This window comes from Canis lupus, chromosome 26, assembly GCF_048164855.1.
Source record: "Canis lupus baileyi chromosome 26, mCanLup2.hap1, whole genome shotgun sequence".
Taxonomy (NCBI): domain Eukaryota; kingdom Metazoa; phylum Chordata; class Mammalia; order Carnivora; family Canidae; genus Canis; species Canis lupus.
This window is the reverse complement of record NC_132863.1, coordinates 16,946,246-16,960,059: the sequence shown is the minus strand read 5'-3', so window position 1 is coordinate 16,960,059 and position 13,814 is coordinate 16,946,246. Positions and strand designations below refer to the sequence as shown.

Below are 13,814 nucleotides of genomic sequence, written 5' to 3'. Positions count from 1 at the left end.
TTCCAGCATCCCTTACTTTTAAGTATGATCATTTAACTGAGGTCAAGCTAATGAGATATATCATCCTCATTTGCTTAAGGACTATCTTATAAAATCTTCCATGTTTGGCTTTTTCGTGTTCTTTTTTCATTGGCTTGAGTTGAAGATGTTGGAAGAACAATATGGAAGGAGCTTGAATACCTCAACTGCCACTTGGAATAGAGCTGTCTACCTTCAGGATGAGCTGATTTGGAAGTAAAAATAAATTTCTGCCATTGCCTGTCAGCCATTATACATGTTCCATTTATTGTTACAGCAGTTGGCATTACCTTGACTAATATAGTAACTATCACTTAATAGATGGAGAAGACTAAATCAAGTGTACCTGTACTATTTTAGCATTCGGTGTTTATTCCTTTATCTATTATAACTGCAGATAATCTTTAAACAATCAGGAAAGCAGATTCTTTGTTTTATTCATGTGTTAGTAGGAGAGATTAAAATAAAGTCGTTTTTCTTCTAACATATAACTGTGATTAATTTTCCTTGGGAAAAAAAAGGTGGTGTTCAGATTGAAAGGACAAGTAATTTCACTTTCAGGGAAGTTAGGTAAGAATATGGTGACAGGGTAAAGGGATTTAAAGTCATCGAGCTGTGCAGCCCGGGTGGCTCAGGGGTTTAGCGCCGCCTTCAGCCCAGGGCATGATCCTGGAGACCTGGGATCCAGTCCCAGGTCGGGCTCCCTGCATGGAGCCTGCTTCTCCCTCTGCCTGTGTCTCTGCCTCTCTCTCTCCCTCTCTGTGCCTCTCATGAATAAATAAAAAAAAAATCTTTAAAAAATAAAATAAAATAAAGTCATCGAGCTTCTGTAGCACAGTGGAATGGGGTGGCAGGAAGAGAGAAAAGAAACCTAGAAACTGATTTGCTTAGGTCGTCACTCTGGTCTTACCTCCAGTGAAAGTGGTAAGAAAAATTCTATAATAGGAAATATCAAGAAGCGGTAGGTTGCAGAGGTGGGGAGTGAATGGAAATGAGAATAAACAGCATAAAGTAGAAAATTCATAAGTAGTCAAAATGCATTATCTTAATAAATTAACGTTGCACAATAAATGAAAATTTATCTGTGTGCACTGATATATAGATTGAGGGGAAAAAAACCACTAAAGTTTCAGATTCTAATAAAAGAGCTTGCTGTTTTGACCTGTCTGATATTTTTGGAAGAGATTTGGAAAAGATTTATCTCTTTTGTTTGTTTGTTTTTTATATACAGCTTCCTGCAAATGTATCTGTGTTGCATGCAGCTGTGTTTGAGATACAGAGAAAGAAAGATGGAAAGAGAAAAAGAGTGAGAGATTATTAGGTTACCTTTCTCTTCTCCCTTTCAAACGGAAGCCCTAAGAATATAAGGGTTGAAGGAGAACAGAGGGACTCTTCTGAACAGCCCTCAAACAAAGGACTTTTAATCATCAAATGAAGTTTGTGATTCCTGTCCTTTCTGCAGTAAGCCAAGAGATCAGCAGTAATGCTGGAAAATACTTTCTCTGACCTTGAATGCATTTGCTAAGCCATTACCTGAGTTGAATCTCCTTGAGATGTTAAATGGAACTCTGCCAAGTTGAGCCAGAATGAGCAACAGGGATGTGCTTCCCTGCAGGACTTGTACAGTGAATCTGAGATGCTTCTGTGAGGTCTTGAGAACTATCATTTTGTATCAACAGGGGGAAATCCACAGAGCTTCTGTTTTAAGACACTGTGTTCAATAGTTAAGCATTTCTTTCAAGCCGTCCCATACTGCTTTCATTTAGGCATCCCTATTCTCTTGGAAGGCACAGTGATGCGCAGACAATATGCGGAAGCCACATCAAAGATGATAGTGATCATGGCCAGGGGGCATTTTAGATTATGTGAATGAATAAAAGCTGCTTTTCAAAAACAAGCTTCTCTCTCTCTCTCTCTCTCTCTCTGTCTCTCTCTCGTTGATGTGCTGCCATAGATCGAGAGAGTGGCAACATTCTGTTTCCTGTTGCTGAAATTGTGGGATTCTGGTGGGGCTGAAGTGGAATTGTGTGTATGAAGGAATGGCTTGGCAATTTGTTTTTTGACCAGCTCTGTTCAAATTAAAGACTTGGTTTCTGAGAAATTCCTGGTTGTTCAGAAGTAATGCCTTGCTCTGGGTTTTGAAACACGTTCCATAATAATTTAATTTGTCCTAGGAACAAGAGCCTTGTTGGAAAGGAGTGTGGGTGGTCACCATGAGCACAGAAGCAGCTGAATATGGCAGAAAAGGAGAAGCCGGGGCCTCAGAACTCAACATCGGGGTACTATTATTCACAAGGAGCAAATATCTCCTCTTCAGGCCAAGTTAGAAACTAAACACACACTTTGAATATCTTAATCATCTATTCATACAATTCAGGCTGTAGAACTGGAGGATATCACTGACCCCTGTTGCCTCTTCTACTTCCTACTTGGCTTTTGGTATCCTGCCATTGGCTTTAAAAGATTTTTAAAAAGATTTAATGATGTAACGATTAATAATCAGTTATATCTTTAATATAGAATGTCCACATTCACTTCAGGTAACCATTTTTTATTCATTGAAACATTTCACACCCACACAGAAGTGACCTATTGGTCACAGTGCAGTCAATACTCAGATACCCGCTTGCTCAACTGAACACTAAAATGCTACAAATACACTTGAAGCCCTTGTGTCACCTTCTTATTTACATTCCCCTCTTCTCTTTCCCATCCATGGGAGTAAAGCTATGCTATCCAATATCAGCGGTCAACTCTGGTAAGTTCTGTTATCCTCTTCCCCACCAAAACTAGAAAAGTATAGGTCAATTTTAGTAGATAATGTGAGTAAACTAAAATTGTTGAAGTGGAACTTCAATATCAACCTTAGGAGTCCAAAGTCTCTTTATTCTTATAACATGAGCTTACCTCTTTAGGTGCTAAAACATTTATTTCATTACTAGGAGGATCCTAGTATGGTTCATCATTGTGAACAGGCTATAAAAGATGAAAGGCTACAAAATTTTTTGTGAAATCTTTTTTGAATTTCACAGTCGATTAAAACTGTAACCCTTCAAATGTGCCATTTGATGGGCCAAAAAACAAGTGAATTTATTATGTATTAGGACAAGAAAGTGAGGGAGTAGGAATATTCTATCATCTACCAAATAATAATAACGGTAATAGTTACAAAGATTGAGTGCAAACTATGTACTAGTTACTGTACTAAGCACTTTATAAGGATATCTCACTTTAATAGTCATATCATGGAACACCTGGGTGGCTCAGTGGTTGAGCATCTGCCATTGGCTCAGGGTGTGATGCCAGGATCTGGGATCAAGTCCCACATCGGACTCCCTGTGAGGAGCCTGCTTCTCCCTCTGCCTATGTCTCTGCCTCTTTCTGTGTGGCTCATGAATGAATAAATTGGGGATCTCTGGGTGGCTCAGTGGTTTAGCGCCTGCCTTTGGCCCGGGATGCGATCCTGGAGTCCCGGGATGGAGTCCTGCGTTGGGCTCCTGGCATGGAGCCTGCTTCTTCCTCCTCCTGTGTTTCTGCCTCTCTCTCTCTATGTCTATCATAAACAAATAAATAAATATTAAAAAAATAATAGTCATATCACTTTTTTGAAGTAATAATAATTATTATTCCCATTTTACAGATTAATAACTTGAAGAAAAAGGTAAATGACTTACAAATAACTTAAAACAAGCCAACTCTCTTGATTGCTCTGTAAGCCTATCTGTCCTCATCATTATCTCTTTTATTAAATATGGATTGACCACATACCATGTGCCAAGCCCTTGTTCTGGATCAGTCCTGTCTGACAGAAATAGAATTCAAGTCACCTATGTCATTTCAAACTTTCAGTAGCTACATAAAGAGCAAAAGAGAAAATGAACAGATTAATAATGTGTTTTATGTAACTCAGTGTACCCAAATTAGTATCATTTCAACATATATGTGATATTTTATGTTCCTTTTTCTTACAGAGTCTTTGAAATCTAGGGCACATTTTATACTCATGGAACATCTTAATTCAAAGTAACCACACTTCGAGTGCTCAACAGCAACATGTATCTAGTGGCTACCTTATGGAACAAGATGTGGCTTATGATTTGGGATACAACACTGAATAGTAAAAGAATTGCTTTCCATTGTGAAATGTAAGTTCAACATATTAAGGAAAGAATACTCCTGTTTCATTGAAGGAACAGTCTTAAAGGTCACTACAAGGACTTGAATTTAGTGAGTGCTATAGGCAGTCTTCAGAGTGTGTTATAGAAAGGAACAACATGGTATGACTTAGGATCTCTCTGGATGTATATTGAAATAGGTTGTAATAAGGAATTGAGGGGAGAGTAGAAGCCTGCAGGCCAGTTAAGAGATACCTGCAATAATCCAAGTATAATAGTTTGGAACATAGTGCAAATAGTGGAGGTGGTTAGATGTTGTTGGACTCTGGAGAGAAATATATATATATATATATGATATATATATATATCTTATATATATATAAAATATATAATAATTATAATATATAATTATATATATTATTCTCTTTAAAAATTTATTAAAATATAGTTGACATATGATACTATGTTAGTTTCAGGGGAGTTGGATTCTGGATATGTTTTATCTGATAGTTAATATACAAATTTAAAATGTGTGATAGATCCTTGCTTACAATGTTAAGAAAAACAACTCTAAACCTATAAAAAAGACTAAGAATATAGCTGCATTTTTTAAGGACTAATTTGTTTTCTAGGGGAATTTACAATTGGTTGATGTCCCATTCTATGAATTGAAGGCACACACTTTAAGTTACATGATAAGTTGTTGATCTGTGATATAAATGAGTTTTTTTCCCCATTGGAAAAAAATAAACACTAAAGAATATATGTTGCCCTGTAGGGCATGAACCAGCCTTATACCTAACCTAGCAATCTTATTCTAACACTCCTCTAATAAATTCCTTATAAATATTCAGCTCCCCAAACATTCTTTGTTTTTTTTTTTCACATTCTTTGAATCAGTCATAGCATCTTCAAGGTTTCCTCATTTTTTAATATGTTCAACAATATCTTTGACAACGGTTTTTTTCTAATTTGTATAAGTCATACTTTCAAGAATATTTTTTTTGAAAATCATTATTTGATGTTAATGACATTGACAATAGATTCCAGTCGAATTTTGTGTGTTGTCTGCAATATCAGTGATCACCACTTTCATTTCCTTTCAAACTCCAGGTTTGCTCTGAGAGAAAACGCTTATCCCCTCTCTCTCTTTCCTTCCTTCTTCCAGCTACTTTTACTCTCTGACCTTATCTTGTTTCAGATCAAGCCAGTTTCTCCTGTATCCACCTTCTTTCCTGCCTCATTAATCCCCATAGTCTGTAGTAATAACGTAGTGATGATAATCCTATTGCCCCTTTACTGTGTGTTTTCTCTAAATGCCTACTAACCAAATTGTTCAGATATCTGCATCTTCTTCTGTAAACCCAAGGTCACAGAGTCTGCTGAATTAGTGCAATAGCTTATTCCTTCTCCCCTTTCTATTTCTGTTCTGGGACCAACTTCCATCACTGCCAGTGTATCCTCTCTAATCTGTGAATTTCTCCTTCTCAAAATCCTTCAATGGTTGTAATCTATCTTTGGTTGCAGATCCTTTGAAGGGTAGGCAAGGGTTTTTCCTAACCTGGCTATCACCCAATTTAAATTTTGCCACCCTTTTATCACACAGGCTGCCATACAGCACTAAGCTATGTGAAGTTCTTATAATAAGCCTTCCTTTCTTTAGCTTTTTGGCCTTAATTGTGTTGCTCCCTTTGCCTCTTATGCTCACCCAGCTTCCCACTGGTGCCCCTGTAACCAGCTTCCTGGCAAAAATACCTGTTCTTCAAATTTCACCTTAAAGGTTTCATTGTAAAGCTAAAGTTCTTTTTCCCAGGGCCAGGGGGGTTATTTCTTTTTTTTTAAGATTTATTTATTTATTTGAGGTAGAGGAGGAGTAGGGAAGGGGGCAGAGGAGAGAGATTCCCAAACAGACTCCCCGCTGAGACCAGAGCCTGACTCTAGGCTCAGTGTGATGACCCTGAGATCAATGACCTGGGCTGAAATCAAGAGTCTGACACCTGGGACGCTGCGGTGGCTCAGAGGTTGAGAGCCTCCTTTTGGCTCAGGGCGTGATCCTGGGTCCAGGGATCGAGTCCCACACCGGGCTTTCTGTAAGGGGCCTGCTTCTCCCTTTGCCTGTGTCTCTGCCTCTCTCTCTGTGTCTCTCATGAATAAATAAATAAAAGCTTTAAAAAACAAGAGTCTGATACTTAACCAACTGAGCCACAGAGGCGCCCCTTACCCCAACACCCCCCCCCCATTATTTTTTTGAGAGAGAGCTTACAGACACCTGAGTTTGGATGAGTTTGGGGATAGGGGATGGAGAGGAGGGGTAGAGGAAGAGGGAGGGAGAGAATCTTATGGAGGGCTCCATCTCACAACTCTGAGATTGTGATCTGAGCTGAAATCAAGAGTCTGACGCTAAGCTGGCTGAGTCACCCAGGCACTGCATAAAGCTAAAGTCTAATCTTAAATGTTTCATCAATAAAGGAAGACTTCTGATGCTACCCAGCAGTCAGCTGTAGCTAATTGGTGTCATGTAGTCCCATGGAATTGTTCAATTTATAAATCCTTTGTAGCAATTATTATACTGTATTTTATTTATATGTAGGGGTATATGTGTCCCTGTAGACTTCATGAAGTTACTTGTTTTAATCTCTTTTAAACACCTTAATTTTTAAATGGGGCTTCATCTCTCTTGCCAACTGTTTTCTTTTTGATATCTTGCCAACTGTTATTCATCAATTTTGTGGCTTTAATAATTTTACAATACATATTTAAAAATTTCTGTCCTGAAATTCTCTCATAGGGGGACTCATGGAGATTGATTCTAAATGTATTTTGCAATTATATATATTTTTTGAGTTCATTTTCCAGCACCGATAAATATGCTATTTGTTCTCAGAAAACATCTTTCACCGGGTACCCCAGATATCACTTATATGGAAATAACTTTCTATTCATTTCTTGGCTTGACGTTTACAAATTAGTTTGTGGGTAGATAAGTATTCTTAGATCAATTTTATTTCTTCTTTATGAATTAATTCCAACTCCAAACCCCTATAAGAGCAAAATTGAAGGTAACAATTCTCAAAGGAGGTTTTTTTCCCACTCAGATCATAAGCCAGAAGAGAAAAGATTATTTATTTTTTCCTGCTGTTTAATGGATTTTCTTCAACTCAACCATTTACGAATCCCCTGGGTATATAATCTCAGCTTTCTTGTTGCTGCCATTAGACTTGAATTTTTGTTCCATTACTGCATGTTTTGTTAAGGCTCTGATAACCAAGGCACACAAATGTCTGCCATGTACTCAAAGTGCTATTAGAAAATTGTTAATCATGAATCAATATCCAACAAAAATTCTCCCCCAAATTCAAAAAAAGAAGTTAACACATTCCCAGTTTTGCTAATTCATCTAACAGTTAAAATCTAGTATTGATCCTAGTCAGCGAAATTTTTTGAAGTTTTTATTTAAATTCCAGTTAGTTAATGTACAGTGTAATATTAATTTCAAGGGTACAATTTAATGATTCAACACCTGGTGTTGATCACAAGTGCCCTCCTTAATCCCCATCACCTATTTTAACCCACCCAACCCCCCCACTTTCCCTCTGGTAACCTTCAATTTGTTCTCTATAATTAAGAGTTTGTTTCTTGGTTTTCCTCTCTTTTTCCCCCTATGATCATTTGTTTTGTTTCTAAAATTCCACATATGAGTGAGATTATATGGCATTTTTCTTTTTCTGACTGACTTTGTTTCATTTAGCATAATACTCTCTAGTTCTATCCACATCGTTGCAAATGGCAAGATTTCATTCTTTCCTATGGCTGAGTAATATTCCATTGTATATGTGTACTACATCTTCTTTATCAATTCATCAGTTGATGGGCATTTGGGCTCTTTCCATAATTTAACTATTGTTGATAATGCTGCTATAAACATTGAGATGCATGTATACCTTTGAGTTAGTATGTTTGTATTCTTTGGGTAAATACCTAGTAATTCAACTGCTAGATTATAGGGTAGTTCTAGTTTTAACTTTTTGAGGACCCTCCATACTGTTCTTCACAGTAGCTGCACCAGTTTGCATTCCCACCAACAGCTTAAGAGGGTTCCCCTTTCTATGAATCCTTGCCAACATGTGTTGTTTCCTGTGTTGTTAATTTTAGGCATTCCCCTTGAGGAAAATTTTAACTGTAGTTATATTTTCCAACTCCAGAATTTCCATTTGGTTCATTTTTATAATTTCTAACTCTTTATTTTATTCTCCATTTGATGCAACATTATCATCATACCTTCCTTTATTTCTCTAATTATGGGTTTCTTTAGTTCTTTACACACATTTATAATGACTACCTTGAAGACTTTGTTAAATCTGACATCTGTTTGCTTTAACTTTCAGGTACTTTCAGTTGCCTGCTTTTCTAGGGTGTAGGTCATACTTTACTGTTTCTTTGCATGTCTCATGATATTTTTTTTTTTTTTGGAAACTGGAAATTTTATTTTATTTTTTATTTTTTTAATATTTTATTTAAATTAAATTTGTTAACATATAGTATAATATTCAGTGCTCATCCCATCATGTGCCCTCCTTAGTGTCTATCACCCAGTTACCCCATCCCCCCACCTTCCTCACCTTCTGCAACCCTTTGTTTCCCAGAGTTAGGAGTCTCTGATGGTTTGTCCTCCTCTCTAATTTTTCCCCATTCAAGAAACTGGAAATTTTAGATGATGTTATGTGGCAACACTGGGCACTAATTCCCCACTCCAGGGCTTGTTATTGCTATTTGCTTGTTTATTTGATTAGTAACTGGCTAGATTGTTTCAGTAAAGTCCATTCCATCCTTTCCCCTCCCCCAACACATAATATGATGCCCTGTTACTCCTTAGGCCCTGCAATCTAGGGAATGCCCAGTCACTCTAAATGACGGTGGCTTTGGTAAGCTCTCTGATTGTCCTTTTCCCTGACCCGTATACAGCTTTCAAGATCTACTAACTGCCTGCTGCTTGCTCTCTTGTTTGCAATAAAGCTTTGGTAGTATTACTCTATAGACTTACCCAATTAAATTTTGGCTCTTTTGAAGGAATAGTTTCTGAGGTTACTGTTTGAGATTTGTTCTTATCCTAGGAGGGCTCCATTCAGCTCTCTCTTTCCCTAGTTCTCTTTGGCAAACTAGCCAGTCTACAGTTTAGCCTGTATCTCCAGCAAATCTACCAGTCTCCTCACAGTTTCTGTGTTTGAGAGCCTTTTTTAAGCTTGAACTTCACCATACTCTATTTCAATCGAAGTCAATTTCATTAGGAAGAGATTCAGAGCAATCAGGACAGTACATTTACAATCTACAAAGGCCTATAGGACCTTGGTGCTCTTTTCCCTTTGTGATTATTAAAAAAATGCAAATTTACTATGTGCCATGATAAACTTTCCCCCTTTTATTTTATTTCTTTAAACATACATTTTGAGAAAGGTTTTTAAATCCTAGGCACTGCTCAAGGTGCATGAAAAAATATTAACTTGCTTAACGTCCATGCAGCCTGAGAGGTAGACACAGTGAGTGCAGAGTTGGGGTTGGACACAGGAAGTCAGACTTCAAAGGCCCAGCTTCTAATCACTACATTATGCTACATATATGCATGTGGTGATGCAAAATGTATGTATTTGGTGGTATGGTGGTACAAAAGTGATGGCTATTTTTGCAGAGAAAAAAGTTATAATCTAGACACTTACAGATTTGGCCAGTACTTATCAACTGAAGCCTCTGTGTTCTCATCTGTGAAAGAGCAAGAACAACTACCTAATCATGTTATTGAGGTGATCAAATGAGATCGTGTGTATGAAATGTCTGATAAGATGCTTGGGTTAGTATTATCTTACTTTACCTTTAGAGGGTATTTTGCTATTAATTTTTATCTATTTTTTATGGACATCCTTATTTGTCCTTACCTATTTGCCACAAATTAAAGGAGATCACTCCCTGAAAAAAGACTCAGAAGCTAAAGAAAGACATTTCCTTAAAATGTTAAAATTACTGCACATCAGAATCTAATTTTGGTGATAACATATCAATGAAGAAGCAGGGAATAAGGACTATAGAGCAAATGCATGATACTCAGATATTGCAAAGGGAAAAGGAATTTATGGTATTGATAGATAAGGACTGGAATAAGATAAGACCCCTGTTTCTTGGGTTTCTTTCCTTTGCAGGATCTCTGTTTTTCTAGATTGTTGGCTACACTATCCTGTTGCTTCTTAATGACCTATTTCCTCATCTCTAAAACACTTGGGGATCTAGTTTAGCTTATCTAGACTGTTAGTTATTAAAAAATGGTCTATGGACTATCAGTGTTAGCATCACTTGAGAATTTGTTAGAAATACAATCATACTAAGGCATAAACATCAGTGGGCAGAGCCTGACAATCACTGGCAATTATGATGATATCTAGAGATATGAGATATTGAGAACCACTGCTTTAGACAATTACCACTGCTGCCACTGGACAGAGCTCTTTATGCATAGATTCTCAGCCAGGAGGCCCTGAGTGGGACTACCTTTGAATCAAGAGCCCACTCATGGTCATAGGAATTGTCTATGGTGAATAGTATGTTAATTCAGTATTGCTAGAATTCCACCAGAAGGAAATTGGATAATTTTTCTTCTAGTCCAGACAAAAACACTTATTATCATAGAGCATTTAGGAGAAGACCATCATCCTCTACTCTCTAGATTCCTGACTAATAGACCTTTTTGGGTTCCTTAAAATAGAGTTGTTTGTTATTGCCCTTGGCCTTTGTCCAGCCTGTTCCCTGTGTCTGAAATTCTTTTCTCTCTTTTTTTTTATTTTTTTTATTTTTATTTATTTATGATAGTCACACAGAGAGAGAGAGAGAGAGAGGCAGAGACATAGGCAGAGGGAGAAGCAGGCTCCATGCACCGGGAGCCCGACGTGGGATTCGATTCCGGGTCTCCAGGATCGCGCCCTGGGCCAAAGGCAGGAGCTAAACCGCTGCCACCCAGGGATCCCCTCTCTCTCTCTTTATCTAATTAACACTGACTTTCTCCTCAGATTTCAATTTATGCTTCAATTCCTTGCATGTGGCATTTTCTGAGCCCATAATTGAAGTTAAGTCTATCCTTCTGTCCTTCTTTCCTCCCTCCCTCCCTTCCTTCCTTCCTTCCTTCCTTCCTTCCTTCCTTCCTTCCTTCCTTCCTTCCTTCCTTCCTTCCTTCCTTCCTTCCTTCCTTCCTTCCTTCCTTCCTTCCTTCCTTCCTTCTTCCTCCTTCCCTCCCTCCTTCATAGAACAATTTAAGTTTTCAGTCATCATACTCCATCACACTTTTATTGATGGGGTGTTTGGATTCATCTGTCTGTCACTTGGGAGACTGTAAGCTCCATGGGAACTAAGAGTGAACCAGTTTTCCTTCACAAATGCATTCTCAGTTGGAGCACTCAACAAAAATGCACAAATAAATAAAAAACAAAGTTCTACTTTATCAACATTTTGTGTTATTTAGTAGTTAATTTGTGCCCATGTGAAGAAGTATTTCATTCCTGATTATTTCAGTTTGGCAATTTATGTGCCAGACATTCTTTGATGCTGGAGATGAAGAGGTAAGTAAAACAAAATACCAGTTCTCTTGGAGCTTACATTCTATCAAAGGCCTGTAAGTAAAGCTATGAAGCTAGGTTGCTGAAAATTATACATTTAACTTCTATAATATAAATTTAAAAATTTGAATTAGAATTTAAATGGAAGAAAATATAGTTAGTATAGTTAAAGAGAACATGTACAACTATATAAATTAGGGTAGTTCTTAATTTGGGATTCCTTGTTACAAAAATTATTCTGAAACTAACTAGGGGACTTGGTCTCCAGCATATATTTATAAAGTGTAAAAGATGTCTTCATATAATCACAGTGACATCAGTGGAAAAAATATATTTATATCTCAAAAATAAAATTTTAATTTGCAATAGAATAATTTATGTTTTTGGCAATGTAATGCTAATGGTAGATTGTTAAAGAGAGTGATTTAAAGTGAATGGGAGCAAGTTTTTGATTCAATTGGCAAAGTTTATTTTTAAAGGGAATTAGCTGCTCTTCAGGAGGTGAGCTGAGAGAGAATCAGAGAGAAAAACTGCTGATCTCACTGGCAAATGCATGCTTACATAATTTACACAAACAAATACATGGCCTTCAGTCAACAGAGCAGAATAGTTGTGTCTCTAGAAACTGGTTATCCTGGCATTGGTTATTTCAGACCCATTCTAGGTATTAGTCTCCATTGCCAGAATCACAGATTAAAAAACAAAAAAACCATAAAAACTGCTTGGAAGGATATTAAACCCACTGTTTTCTAGAGTTGTAACTTGTTAAAGTGCTTGATAACTCCCAACTGTGTTTGGTCAGCCCTTATAATTGCCATCTCCATGTAGCAGCTGCCCCAAAGTCCCTAGCATGAGACAGGAGCAGAAATGCAGCTGAGCTCTCTTTATTAGTTGAAGCTCCTCACATCTAATTAGAATTTCTTCCTTCTTCCTCTCCTCTGTTGAAAGTGATTTAGCATTCTTAATTAGTTCAAACATAATATGTGGCATCTCAATCTTGCCAACAACAAGGAATTATCCAAATCAAGGACTAATTCCTCCTGCATGAAAATGAAAGATTTAAAAAAAAATTATCTATGGGGGCACCTGAGTGGCTCAGTCAGTTGAATGTCCAGTTCTTGATTTTGGCTGAGATAGTCATTTTGTGGGTTGTGGGATTGAGCCCCATGTGGGGCCCAGTGCTCAGTGGGGAGTCTGCTTAAGATTCTCTCTCTTCCTCTCCCTTTCCCTTTGCTCCTCCCCCTGTTTGTGCGCTCTGTCTCTTCCTAAAATAAATAAATCTTTAAAAAAATTATCTAGGATAATTTAATCTTTCCTAAGTGAGTGGCATTTTTTGTTTTTAAACTTGTCACATTGGAGACACCGTTGGTTGTCAGTTATTGTTAATTCAATCATATATACCAGAAAGAAAAGAAAATGGAAGAGAGGAAAGGGAAGGGAAGGGAAGGGAAGGGAAGGGAAGGGAAGGGAAGGGAAGGGAAGGGAAGGGAAGGGAAGGGAAGGGAAGGGAAGGGAAGGGAAGGGAAGGGAAGGGAAGGGAAGGGAAGGGAAGGGAAGGGGAGGGAAGAAGGGAAGGAAGGAAGGGGAAAGGACCCCCCCACACACCCTTCTGTGTTAGTTCCAGCCCTTTAGGGAGATTTTGTAAGCTTTAATGTGATCCCTCCTCTTATTGTAACTTCCACCTCCCCCTTAACAAATAAAAACCTGGCATTTCTTTGAAGTCTTAACTGCATCAGAGACTAACTCCCATTAATTTTAAATTACCCTTCTAAAAGCCTGTCTATAGTTAGCAGTTCATGAAAAGGATGCCCTGTTTTGCTGTCCCCTGGCTCCTCAAAGCAGAAGAAATCTTAATTGATCTTCCTGACTTTTTGCATGAAATAATAGCAGAAAAATGCCACATTAGAGATCCTTAAGGCAGATAGAACTGAAGAAATGTATCTGGCTCACACTTTAGGGTTCTGGATTTAGAAGAGAACTATAAATTGAAGAACTGAATTTATACTTGAAGCCAACAAAATACTGGCTCTTGATTGGTTTCTGTGGCAGAGCGACAGTCAAATATTCTTGGACATAAATTAGCATTTTT

General features: G+C 37.7%; 1 long non-coding RNA gene across 3 annotated transcripts in view; it reads right to left on the bottom strand.

Annotated features, from left to right (window-relative positions):
• Positions 1-13,814, bottom strand: part of LOC140618114 (uncharacterized) — a 297,240-nt gene that overhangs the window by 35,089 nt on the left and 248,337 nt on the right. The window contains exon 8 of one of the 3 annotated variants that reach the window (XR_012018298.1): positions 2,581-3,571. The exons of the other annotated variants lie outside the window; for them this stretch is intronic. This is a non-coding gene — a long non-coding RNA (uncharacterized lncRNA). Of the gene's footprint in view, positions 1-2,580; positions 3,572-13,814 lie in introns of those variants that run through there. 3 annotated transcript variants of the gene reach the window in all.